The sequence below is a fragment of the Melospiza melodia genome, chromosome 21, assembly GCF_035770615.1.
Source record: "Melospiza melodia melodia isolate bMelMel2 chromosome 21, bMelMel2.pri, whole genome shotgun sequence".
In the NCBI taxonomy this organism is placed as follows: domain Eukaryota; kingdom Metazoa; phylum Chordata; class Aves; order Passeriformes; family Passerellidae; genus Melospiza; species Melospiza melodia.
This window is the reverse complement of record NC_086214.1, coordinates 3976745-3989490: the sequence shown is the minus strand read 5'-3', so window position 1 is coordinate 3989490 and position 12746 is coordinate 3976745. Positions and strand designations below refer to the sequence as shown.

At 51.3% G+C, this 12746-nt stretch overlaps 1 protein-coding gene across 4 annotated transcripts in view; it reads right to left on the bottom strand.

Moving 5' to 3' along the window:
• CALN1 (calneuron 1) overlaps window positions 1–12746 on the bottom strand; it is a 176204-nt gene that overhangs the window by 129315 nt on the left and 34143 nt on the right. The window lies entirely within an intron of this gene.

The window sequence follows — 12746 nt, the reverse complement described above, 5'->3', positions numbered from 1 at the left end:
CCATTAAAAACAATGACAATGCCTCTCCCCTGAGGGCTGAAGAGCTGAAAATCAGCTCCTACCTGGATCCTGTGGTGTGTTTTAGTGCTGGAGGAGAGCCATGATACCCTGGAGTGAGAAATCCTGGATTAAATTCTGCTGCCCAGATATATTAGGGTATAAAGCTGTAACATCATTCAGCAGAAACCCTGCAGAGCCCCTGGAATCCAGCACCTCTCAGGTCTAACAGGGGATGCTCCAAGGGGCCCAGAGGCCCCCAGGGATGTGGAGCTGTGCCTCAGGAGCACTCAGCATCCTCAGACAGGAACCTGCAGCCAAAGCCAAGCCTGAAATGAGGAGAAAACAGCAAAAAGGGGCCCAGGAGGGGCAGGTGGGTGAGAGTTCCAAAGCACCGTGGTGGGAAAGCCCTTAGGGTGGTCCCAGACTTTTTTTTTATGAAAAATCCTTTCCTTAGGATTTTTCCTCCTGAGAAGCTGAGAAGCCTCAGGAAAAAAATGTAAACATTGATTATCTGCTGCTGTGGAATGCAACAGGTGCATCTGGGATTGGTGTCATAGAGTTGTTTTTAATTAATGGCCAATCACAGTCAGCTGGCTCGGACTCTGTCTGAGACACAAGCTTTTGTTATTATTATTTCTTTTTTTATTCTTTGCTAGCCTTCTGATGATTTTTTTTTCCTATTCTTTTAGTATAGTTTTAATATAATATATATCGTAAAATAAGAAATCAAGCCTTCTGAAACATGGAGTCAGATCCTCATTTCTTCTCTCATCTTCAGACTCCTGTGAACAACGGTCACAGGGTGGGATCCATAAAAGCTCCATGGGAATATGTAGGTGCCTATGTGGGATAAAAGGCACAGCCAGACTGGTCCAGGCTGGCATTCCCATCCCTGGATGTGCTCAGGGTCAGGATGGAGCAGCCTGGGACAGCAGGAGGTGTCCCTGCCCGTGGCAGGGGTGGCACTGGGTGGGTCCTTCCCAGCCAGGCCAGTCTGGGATTCTGGGACAGGCTCACTCTGAATGCAGCCAAAGTGTCCAGGTCAGAAACACAGAAACCTCCTGCAGCTTCCCTGTGGCTGCTGCTCCTAGTGCCCAGTGAGACCTGGGACACCCAAACCACAGCTGGACTCCATCCCATCCCTGTGCTGCTGACCCCATCCCTGAGCTGCACCTCCATCCCTGTGCTGTGACCGTGTTCACAGGGGTCTGAGGATGAGGGAAGAGATGAGGATCTGACTCCATATTTCAGAAGGCTGATTTATTATTTTATGATAATATATTATATTAAAACTATACTAAAAGAATAGAAGAAAGGATTTCATCAGAAGGCTGGCTAAGAATAGAAAAAATAGGAATAATAACAAAGGTTTGTGTCTCAGAGAGTCCAAGCCAGCTGACTGTGATTGGCCATTAATTAGAAACAACCACATGAGACCAATCCCAGATGCACCTGTTGCATTCCACAGCAGCAGATAATCAATGTTTACATTTTTTTCCTGAGGCTTCTCAGCAGGAAAAATTCTAAAGAAAGGATTTTTCATAAAACATGTCTGTGACACTGTGCTGCTGACCCCATCCCCGTGGTGGCACCTGGCACCATCAGCAGCAGAGGCTGGGTGGAGGGCACCAACAATGTTTTACCTCTCCAGATGTTCCATCTGAGCCTGTGCCACCTCCTCAGGGTGGCCCTGGGTTCCTGCCCCTTCTCCAGAGCTGCCCAGCAGCCCCTGAGCAGGGAGCTGGGCTGGGCTCTCTAACACAGACACCTTTTCTATCAGGACCTTGTGAACCAAACACGGTGTGGGGATTCAGGAGCCATGCAATCCCCTTGGATAACATCATGAAAATACCACAAAAACATTGGCATTGAACCAGAAATCCTTCAAAGACCCCCTCACCAAGTGTGTGGAGATGTCCCCATGGTACCTCAATGTCTTAGGTTGAAATATTTAGCTGGATGTGTGTTCTATCCCCACCTGTCAGAGCTGGGGCAGCTCTCTGCTGTCCTTGGGGCAGTTGTTTCTTTATCTCTCCCACACCAACCCTCCCTCCAGCAGATCTCTGCTGTCCATGGCCACTGAGTGTCCCTGCAGGGCTGATCCAATCCCAGCATCCCATGGGGAGATGCTCCGCCCAGGGGAGGAGCCAAGCATTCCTGCCTGGATCCAATCTGGGCCTGGCACAGCACAGCAGCCTTTGCCCCCTGCACTGCCAGAGGAGCAGCTTTCTGCTGCCCTGCATGGCCAGAGGGAGCCCAGGCCCATCTGCAGCAGCCCTGGAGCTGCAGAGGAAAACTCCCCCCTTGTGCAGGATCCCTGCTGCAGCAGAGCCACAGCTGGCACTGCAGGAGGGCTGAGCCCCCCTGGGATGGGGCTGGGACACCCCCTGACACACAGGGGCAGGGGCTGCTCTCACTCTGGCTGTGGTTTGGGTTTTTGTTTGCACTGTTGCATTTATATTTTTAATTTTCCTAATAAAGAACTGTTATTCCTACTCCCCCATGTTTGCCTGAGAGCCTCTTAATTCAAAATTATAATAATTGAGAGGGAGGGGGTTCACATTTTCCATTTCAGGGGAGGCTCCTGCCTTCCTTAGCAGACACCTGGCTTTCAAAGCCCCCTCACCAGGTCTGTGCACTGTCCCCAGGGTCCCCTGGCAGGTTCCAGTCCCTGTCCAGGCTCCCAGCAGCTCCCACCCCTTTGTGCCCTGCCAGTCCTGCTCCTACCTCTCAGCACAGCCACCTCTGTGGAATTTAGAAGACTTTCATAGCAATATTCCATCAGGATAACAAAGGCCATCTCCACACTGCTCATGTGCCTGTGGCTCCCATTCCTCAGCAGCCCCTGTGCTGCTCTTCCCAAAGAGGCTCAGAGCCCACAGAACCCCACAGGACCATTAAAACATTTAATGGTTCCAAGATCCATCTCTGAGACAGAACTGGAACCAGTTTTTGCTGATCCTGGATCTCCTGGCTGGTCACACTTCAGAAGAGGTTCCTTGTTCTTCTCTCTCCCATGTGCAGCCCAAAGGGTGCCCGGGAATCCACCCTGGGTTGTCCATCCTGGTTTTCCAGCCTCAGGCATGGAACACACAACCTCCCTGGCACTGCCTTGTGTCCCACCCAGCCAGAATCCTGGCCTTGCCCTCCCCATGGAGCTGCAATTCCATGGGTCCCAGGGCTGGGAGCACCCTGGCAGGACCCCAAGCTGGATGTTGAGCCCTGTGGTGTCCAACAGAGCAGGCAGAAAGGAGGAAAAGTGGGATGAAGATAAAATGGAGATCTCCAGCTCTGCACAGGCTGTGCTGAGGGAGGCTGAGCTGGAAGAATGGGAAGCACATTTCCATGGATGGCCAAGGACAGGAGGGGAGCACCAGCACAAGCTTTGCTCTCCTAGCCCTTCCTCAGGGATGAAAGGAACCCAGGAATATATTGAAAATCCAGGGAGCAGTCGGGAAACTGGAACAGGAGCTGAGAATTCCCTGAGGTCACTTTTAAACTCTTTAAAAATTCATCAAATGAAGTGATGGTGTTGAAGATGCTTCTCCCTGGGCACAGCAATGTTTGAACATCTAAAGCAGAGCAGGAAATGATCCTTTGGAGGAAATTATCCCTGAGGCACTGTCCCTGTCCTGGGAGTGTGATCCTGTGTGATCCTGTGGGATCCAAAGCCCAGCAGAGCAAACACAGCCTGGTGTCACCTGGGGTACCTGACCCTCCATGAGGCACCAGCCAGGGGACACCTCCCAGAGAGGCTCCTCTGCTATTTCTGGTCCTTTTCCACGGTGCTGTCCCTGCTTCCCTCTCTCTAATGACAGCTGAGGGTCATGGTTAGGCCTGGCTTAACCTCTGCCATGGAGAGGCTGAGCTGGACTAAATCCCCACGGTTGCTTTGAAGCCAGCCCAGTTCAGGGAAGGCAAAATCCTTGTGCTGGGAAGAGTCACTTTGTCCCTTGTCACCTGCATTCCCTGTGCTAACAATAGCTTTAAAGATTTTTTTTCTCTTTTTTAATTTACTTTGTGCACAAACTTGGCACCTGGAGTGCAATCTGAGCCCAAGCTGGCCAGGGCAGAGCCTGCAGGGCTCCAAGGGCTCAGAGCTCAGCAAGGTGTGAAGGGGATGAACTGCCCAGGTCTGGTTTAACCAGGCTCAGGCTCAGTCTGTATACAAACCAAGAGAAGTGGCCTTGGAAGGAGCCTTGGGACGGGGAAAAATAAAGTCTGGTTCTTTTAAGATAATTTTCTGTCTAAAATAGAGCATAGATCCTGGCAGGGAGGGCAGTCCTGAAGGAAGCCTGTGATTGCTGACTGCTGATCCCAGTCTTTATTGATCCCAGAGCCCAAACCCCAGGAAGGCACATTTGGGATATTTATAAACAGGATAGAGAGGAACAGGCTCCTGCTGAGCCTGCACAGGGCACTGGACCCTCTGGGCAGGGCTGGGGAGCCGCATTTGCTCAGGCTGGGCTGAGGGGGCAGTGAGCCCTAAAAGTCCCTCTGAGAGCTCTTCTGGGACACAGGAGGGCTCCCCCTTCCCTGGCTGGGTACCAGACCTTAGACCTGGCTTTTCCACATGCATTTTCAGACAAATTCCACCTTTCACAAGGATTTATGGACTGCAAACACAAGATCTGAACCCACACATGTGAGATTCACCGAACATCTGCTGCTGGATATCCAGGTAAAATCCAAACTGACCTCCAGGGACCACTCCCAGTCCTGACCCATCACATCCCCACATGCCCTTGGCACACCCTCATGGCATTTGGGCTCTATCTGATCATTTCCTAAGGAAATATCCCTCTGATTCAGGCAGGAAATGCAGATCTGGCACACCTGGCTTGGGATGCCAACAACAAAGCACTTCATGGTGATCGCTGGGTAAAAAACCCTTTACAAACACATCATTCTCAGCTTTCAAAGATCAACTGGGAAGAAAAAAAAATCCTCTGCAAGGCAGAGAACAAGATCTGAGTGACAACCGCATGTAATGTACAGCACCCCAGGAGCCACAAACTTCCACCCTCGAGAGCTACAAAGCACTTGGAGCTTCAGAAGGTTTTGTGCTCGGGGTTCTCCCACCTTCTGCAGTAAATTCCAAATGAAAAAGCAGAGGAAGGGCACTTGAAAAGACAGCACATCTCCACACAACTGCTGCTGCTGCTGCTTGAATTCTGGCAGAGAGGGAGAGCTGAGGGTGCTGGGTTGGGATCAAACCCAGATCAAACCCGGATCAAACCCAGAATTTCTGTCTGGGAGAGCTGAGGGTGCAGGGTCGGGATCAAACCCGGATCAAACCCAGAATTTCTGTTCTGGGAGAGCTGAGGGTGCAGGGTCGGGATCAAACCCAGATCAAACCCAGCATTTCTGCCTGGGAGAGCTGAGGCTGCTGGATCAGGTACCAAACCCAGCATTTCTGTTTATGAGAGCTGAGGGTGCTGGGTTGGGATCAAACCCAGATCAAACCCAGCATTGCTGTCTGGGAGAGCTGAGGGTGCCAGGTCTGTACCAAACCCAGCATTTCTGTCTGGGAGAGCTGAGGGTCAGGTATGAAACCCAGCATTTCTGTCTATGAGAGCTGAAGGTGTGGGATCAGGTACCAAACCCAGCATTTCTGTCTATGAGAGCTGAAGGTGTGGGATCAGGTACCAAACCCAGCATTTCTGTCTGGAGAGCACAGACAGAGCCCAGAGCTGCTGTTTGTTATTTCTGAGCCGTGCCTGGGGCTGATCCCAGCTCGAAGGAGAGGACTGGAAGGACCTGATATCTCCATGTGTCCTCCCAAGGGGACAAAGCCCCTCTCCTCTGCAAACAGGTTTAAAGTGCCCCATTAATGAACTTCCTCTCACCTCAGCTCCCACACTCATCCTCACCTCCTGCAGGCAGAAATCCCCAGATTTGTGCTGTCCTCTTCTACTTTCTGCCCCCACTTGTGTTTAATCAAGATTAGTAAAAAATAAAAATCGATCTTCCAGGTTTGGAAAGCCTCTGAGTTGATGGTGTAAAGAAAAAAAAAAAAAGCCAGCAATGCAACAAAAGTCCTGAATCTCTTCTCCTCTCTAATAATTCACTTGGAAATATGAAAAAAAATCAGTTTGGGAATGAAAGTTTTATGCCTGGGGAGGCCCAGCCTCTCATGCCCTCCTGTGGGACAGAACACCAGGGACAGCCATCACACAGGGTGCACAAAAAAAGCCTTTTTCAGGTGACAGGGATTTAGGGGAGGAAACCAACACAGGCTACAAAAACCTCTCAAATCTCCAGGCAGAAGGGAAGCTGAAGGATCTGCACATGGGGAATTGAGGCAGACTTCTCTCCCTAAGTAAACTAAAGAAAGACTGTTCTAAAAACAGTAAACCAACTAAAATTTAAAGTTTTATTTATTTACATTATCAATAAAAAAGTAAGAAGAAGAAATATGTTCTAAATGTTTTGTTCTAATTCTTATTACTCTTTTATGACTCTTTCTTTTAGTTACTATTAATACATTTTTCTTTGTACCCTTTTAAAGTTTTAAACCTACTTCACCTTTCTCCTAACCCTACCTCACAACAAGAAGTAAATACACTAGTAATTAACCAGCCCTAAAGCCACCACAATCATTAGGACATTAACAAAAAAAAAATCTCAAAATTAACAAAATCTCAAATTAACAAACCAAAACCACTACACGTGGCAAAGCTGATCAGCCTCTGGAACAAACATCCCAGGAGGGACACACCTGTGTCACCAGGGGGGACATGTCAGTGTCACCATGATATTTTCCAAAAAATCCCTTCACCAGGATTTTCTCCTGGGAAGCTGAGAAGCTTCAGAAAAGAATGCAAACAATAATTATCAGATTGCTTGGGACTGGAGATCATTTACCAACAGGTGCATCTTTGACTGGTTCCATGGGAATTGTTTTTAATTAATGACCAATCCCAGCCAGCTGTGTCAGACTCCGAGGAGTCAGTCAGGAGTTTTCATGATCATTTTTGTCAAGCCTTCTGATGTCTCCTTTCTCTTTCTTTAGTATAGTTTTAGTATATCATTTCATTTCATTTCATTTCATTTCATTTCATTTCATTTCATAGAATAGAATAGAATAGAATAGAATAGAATAGAGTAGAATAATAAATCAGCCTTCTGAGAACATGGAGTCAAATTCTCCTCTCTCACCTCGTCCTGGGGACCTCACAACACCACAATCCTGTGTGACCAGGGGGGACACACCTGCCTGACCAGGAGGGACACTCCAGCCTGTCCCCAGGCCCTGGTGCCTCATTGGAAGGTGTTGTTGGAGTTAAAGGGTGACAATTTGGGGCTGTTGATGGATCATTTTGCACACTGGAGGCTCTGAGCTCCCTCTGGGCCCTTAAACCCAGGAGGGGCTGCCCTGGATGGAGCTGCTGGAGCTGCCAGGTCCCACAGCAGCCCCTGCAGCCCCATTTCCCTGCCCAGCCACTGGTGTTGGTGCTGCAAGGGCAGCCAGAGCAGCCTGTGCCCAGCAGGGATCCCTGCAGCACGGACAGGGGGCTCCTCCTGGCCCCCTTTTTCCCAGCAATCAGCTTCTCCAGGAGTCAGGGTGGATAAAGGCAGTGAGAACAGGTTCAGCTGAGCAGCCAGGGCGGCTCAGGGGTGCCAGAGAGGCTTTGGGCATCACCCAGCCCTGCCCAGCCCCACAGCCCTGGCTGCTCACTCACTAAAGGATCCCAATTCTCTTTCTCTGCAATACTCAGGTCTTTTTTTTTTTTTTTTTTTTTTTTTGTTCCCTGAGTACAACAAGAGATCACTCAGAATTAAATGATGGGAACGAGGTCCTTGTTGACAGCAAGAAAAATAAATATCCCAGAGCTCTGAGCTGAGGAGCACATCAAAGCAGGGAGGAAATGTCACCCCCACGCCCATAACCCATCCCTAACACATTTCCCTGCTCTGCTGAACCCTTTTCTCCTGCACTCACAGCTGCTGAGTGTTTGCCCATTGAGCCTGGCCAGAGGGGACTTTTCTGAGCTTCTGTTCATCCCCTCCTGTCCCGTTCCCTCCCTGGCCATAAATCAGCCCTGGAGACACGAGCAGCAGCGGCTGCTGGCACCCCCAGCACCCTGGTTCACAGAACAATACACAATGGATTATTCAGAGCACACCCTGCGTCACACACCAGTAATTATAAACATGAAATCTATCAAATAATGACAATTAACAGCGGATCTGACAGGGTAACACACTCCAAATAGCCTGGTGGTTGATTACGTCTTATTAATGAAATGCCAAAACATTGAGGGCTCTTAGCAGGACAATTAATTGCTCCCAATAAATCTGACTTCTGCCAGACCTCATCTTTGAAGGAGGCTCTGGGACATCTGGTGAGGGTTATTTTGTAAAGCAATGGCTGATGGTTCCTACAGAAAATTCCCTGGGAGCTGGGAGGGCTGGAGCCACCAGCACACAGAAATGAGCAGAAGGGAATTAGAGACAAGGGCAACTCCAACACTGGAATAATTTTATATAAACTGGGGTGGATTGTGGTGTGAGATTGCAACCAAGATCCACTCCCAGCACTTCCCTGCAAACACCCAGGGCCAGCAGCTTCCTTGGAAAAGCATCCTCAGACACAATGGCCCAGATTCAAGAGGATGCAAGGAGGATGCCAGGCTGCTGGGAGAGGGTAAGCAGACCCAAAGGGAGACCTGTCCCCCCAGAGTGCCCAGAGCCACCAGGCTGGGGCTGTCACTGCCAGGGATGGGCTGTGGGACAAAGGCTGCAGGGGCTCTTGTGCCAATGGCTCCACTCCTGCAGACACTGGCAATGTCAGCTGCCCTGGACACACAGCACTGCTGCCAAAGGTGGTCTGTGTGTCTGTCCATCCATCCACCCATCCATCCACCCATCCATCCATCCATCCATCCATCCATCCATCCATCCATCCATCCATCCCTCCATCCATCATCCATCCATCCATCCATCTATCCATCCATCCATCCATCATCCATCCATCCCTCCATCCATCCCTCCATCCATCCTCCATCATCCATCCATCATCCATCCATCCATCCATCCATCCATCCATCCATCCATCCATCCATCCATCCATCCATCCATCCATCCATCCATCATCCATCCATCCATCCATCCATCTATCCATCCATCCATCCATCCATCCATCCATCCATCCATCCATCCATCCATCCATCCATCCATCCATCCATCCATCCCCTGCTCTGTGTGGGGTCACTGGGATCATTGGGCCCTTTCCAGGGCCAAACCCCAGAGCTCTGGGCACTCCCAGCCCACGGGGGAGCCCCTCACCATCCCTGATTCCCCAGCTCCTGTCAGGGAGAGCAGGCTCAGGCTGTGCTGCTCTCCCTGCAAGCTCCTGCTCCTGGGAAGATCCAGTGGAGCTGTTCCAGGAACCCCAGGGATCATTTCCTGCTGGAGCAGTGTTGGGCTCTCAGGGTGGCACAAATTACAGCATCCTTATTTTTATTTCAGCCTTTATTTGAAGGGAACGTACGAGAGAAATCTGACGCTGGCTGGGCCTGGAAGCCACAAGCACTCTGTAAACAAGGTCTGCTCTGAGATTTCCATGTTTCTTCCTGAAACACCAGGAGAACCAGCAGCACTGGCTAATTGGAAACAGCTACAGAGACTTCATTCTCCTGTTTTTTTCTGGGATTTGCTCTCGGGCTGGTTCTTCCCAACGTTAATACCTGGCAGGGTTGATCAACTCTTTGGAATGTCATTTGCATAAGGGTTGATGTGCTAAGGAGAAATCACTGCCCTGGAGAGGCCAGGGATGTCCAGGGGAAAAGGAGAGAGGCCATTTCTCCTTGAGTGCTGCTTTAAAAGGGGTCAGAGCAGAGCCTCTGACCTGAATGAATAAACAGACCCCAAGGAACACTTTACTGTGACATCCTTGGGAGCCTCTGGACACGTCCCCAAACCCTTGGGGACATTTGCCAACCAGCAGCAGAGACACGTGTGGGTATTCCAGCCCTGCCCTCGGGGGCACAGCATCCCTGGAGGCAGCAGCACCTCAGCTCCTGTGCTGGGACAGGCTGGGACAGGCTGGGACACACTGGGACACACTGGGACACCTCAGCTCCTGTGCTGGGACAGGCTGGGACAGACTGCGACAGGCTGGGACACCTCAGCTCCTGTGCTGGGACAGGCTGGGACAGGCTGGGACACCTCAGCTCCTGTGCTGGGACACGCTGGGACACGCTGGGACACGCTGGGACACACTGGGACAGGCAGCAGCACCAGCAGGGCTCACCCAGGCCGGGTTTTCCTCCTCAGCTTGCCCAAGGCTTGGCAGGAAGGGTCTCAAAGAGCTGAGCCCTGCACACCCTGAGCCTCTTCAGGCTCCTGCAGCTCCTCAGCTCCGGGAGCCTGTGCCCCCCTGAGCCCTGCAGAGCCCTGGGCAGGAACAGGGCACAGACCCTGGGATTGGGGCTGGCATGGAGGGAGCCAGGCTGGATTGTGCAGGGCACCAGCAGAGCCCTTCCCACCACTGAATGCATCCCAGCTCCTCAGGCTGCCTCACGTTCTGGTTTAACAGGAGAGGAGATGCACACAGATGTGCTCCCTGCTGTCACCTGTGTGTCTGCAGGAGCTGTCACCTGTGCCAGGCACCCTGCAGGACACCCAGGGACCACGGGCAAGCCCCACTGCCCTGCCCTGCTCACATTTTAACCTTCCAAAGCCCTGCTGCAGGGAAGGACCTCAGAAAAAGGCAGGGAATGCAGGAGGGTGAGGAAAAGGGCTCAGAGAGCCCCAAAGCAGCTCCTCCAGCAGGCACCACTCACTGCTGGGGTTCAGACATGAACCCACTGGGCCCTGCCACCCCACTGGGCAGTGTCCCCACCCCAGGGACAGCCACCAAAGCTGCAAGGATGCCAGCACAAGAGGGAATGGCTCCAGGCATGGAGCAACACAGACCCAGCCGGGTGAAATGCTGGGTAGTGCCTGGGAAAGGGAGGGCCAGGAAAGGTCCAGGACCAAAAATGGGCCTGGAAGCCCCAGCTAGGGCAGAAGTGAGGGCAGCAGACAGATGTCTGAGGGACAGACCTGAGGACAGCAGACAGATGTCTGAGGGACAGACCTGAGGACAGCAGACAGACGTCTAAGGGACAGACCTGAGGACAGCAGACAGATGTCTGAGGGACAGACCTGAGGACAGCAGACAGATATCTAAGGGACAGACCTGAGGACAGCAGACAGATGTCTGAGGGACAGACCTGAGGACAGCATTCAGTGCAGATGTCAGAGGGACAGACCTGAGGACAGCAGACAGATGTCTGAGGGACAGACCTGAGGACAGCAGACAGATATCTAAGGGACAGACCTGAGGACAGCAGACAGATGTCTGAGGGACAGACCTGAGGACAGCAATCAGTGCAGATGTTCCAGGTCTGCTGTTCTCCTGCTGTAAAAATGCAAATGAAGGATGCCCAGCAAGTCTCCACAAGCTGATGTTAAGTTCAAGGAATGAGAGGGCACTTTTAGAACCACCCACTGAATTTCTTCACATCCTCCAGGTCCTGCTCATGGACTCCAGGTTCAGCAGACTAAATCCAGACTGTGGCTTTTATTACCACTGCTTAATGTCTTTATTCTGAGAACCATTTTCACATGTTAGTGCTTTTATCAAAGGAGGCTGCAGTTAATTAAAAGCAGACCTTTAAACCAGTTTGTTTCTATTGCCCTTTTTTCATGATAGCCCAAGAACTATTGCATAATACCCAGGATTTACTTGAGTTTCTGCCTCACACTTTTAACACTAACCACATTCACAGGTTAAAAGCACAATTAAAGCCTCCCCAGCCTGGCAAAGCTCTGCCATATGATCAATTCCCAGTACATCATTACCTGGGGACTGGATGAACTGAATAAAACTGACTTGGTCTTTTTACACAACATTAAAAACCCTCTCAGTTCACCTCAGGAAGGCACCTGGCTACAATGAATGCTCCCAGACCCTTCTGACATTCCCAGCATTTTCTGAAAAGGCTCTGCCTGTCTGAATTTGCATCTCCTCATAGATTGCCTGCCATATTTCATCCCAAATCAATAAAGCTTTGTGAGCACAGATGTAAAATGATGGTGGAGGGTATTTCTAGTCCAAGGAGTTTCTCAATGCGTATTTTGCTCAGTTCACCACAACTCTGGTAGACAAAACATGCACGGCACCATCACTGCACGGGTCAAGCCACGATTTTGCTTGGAAATGAGGACATTTCAAAGGAAACACGACGGGAAAGTTGCATTGCTCTGAACTGCCGGGGCAGGGGGAGCCGCACGGGACCGGCCATTGCAATGGGACTGACGGGGCTGGGGCAGGGCAGCTCGGACAAGCAGCCCCAAAAATGCTGTTTCCAAGCCCATCTATGGTTACAGAGGTGCCGAGGGGTGGAAGGGATGGGCTGCATCAGCAGAACCCTCGAGCACATCGCGATTGGGCAGAACCCGCCTGGAAATGGAGCCAAGGAGGGGGAACCAGGCTCAGCCCCGCTCCCCCATGGGTGAGGCAGGCAGGAAAGAGATCGGGGTTAAATTTCCCTTTGTGCCTTTTGCTCTGTGTTCATCGGGGTTTTTTCTCCTTGCAAGCCAAGTCGTGCCCTGGGCTGGATGGCAGAGAGCCGCTCCCGAGGCGCTTTTGTTCCTGCTGAAACCCCCCTGCCCCACCGAGAACTCAGGGGAAGGCGCTGTGGGAGCCGGGCGAGCTCAGCACCCTCCCGAGGGATGGAGGAGCAGAACGCAGC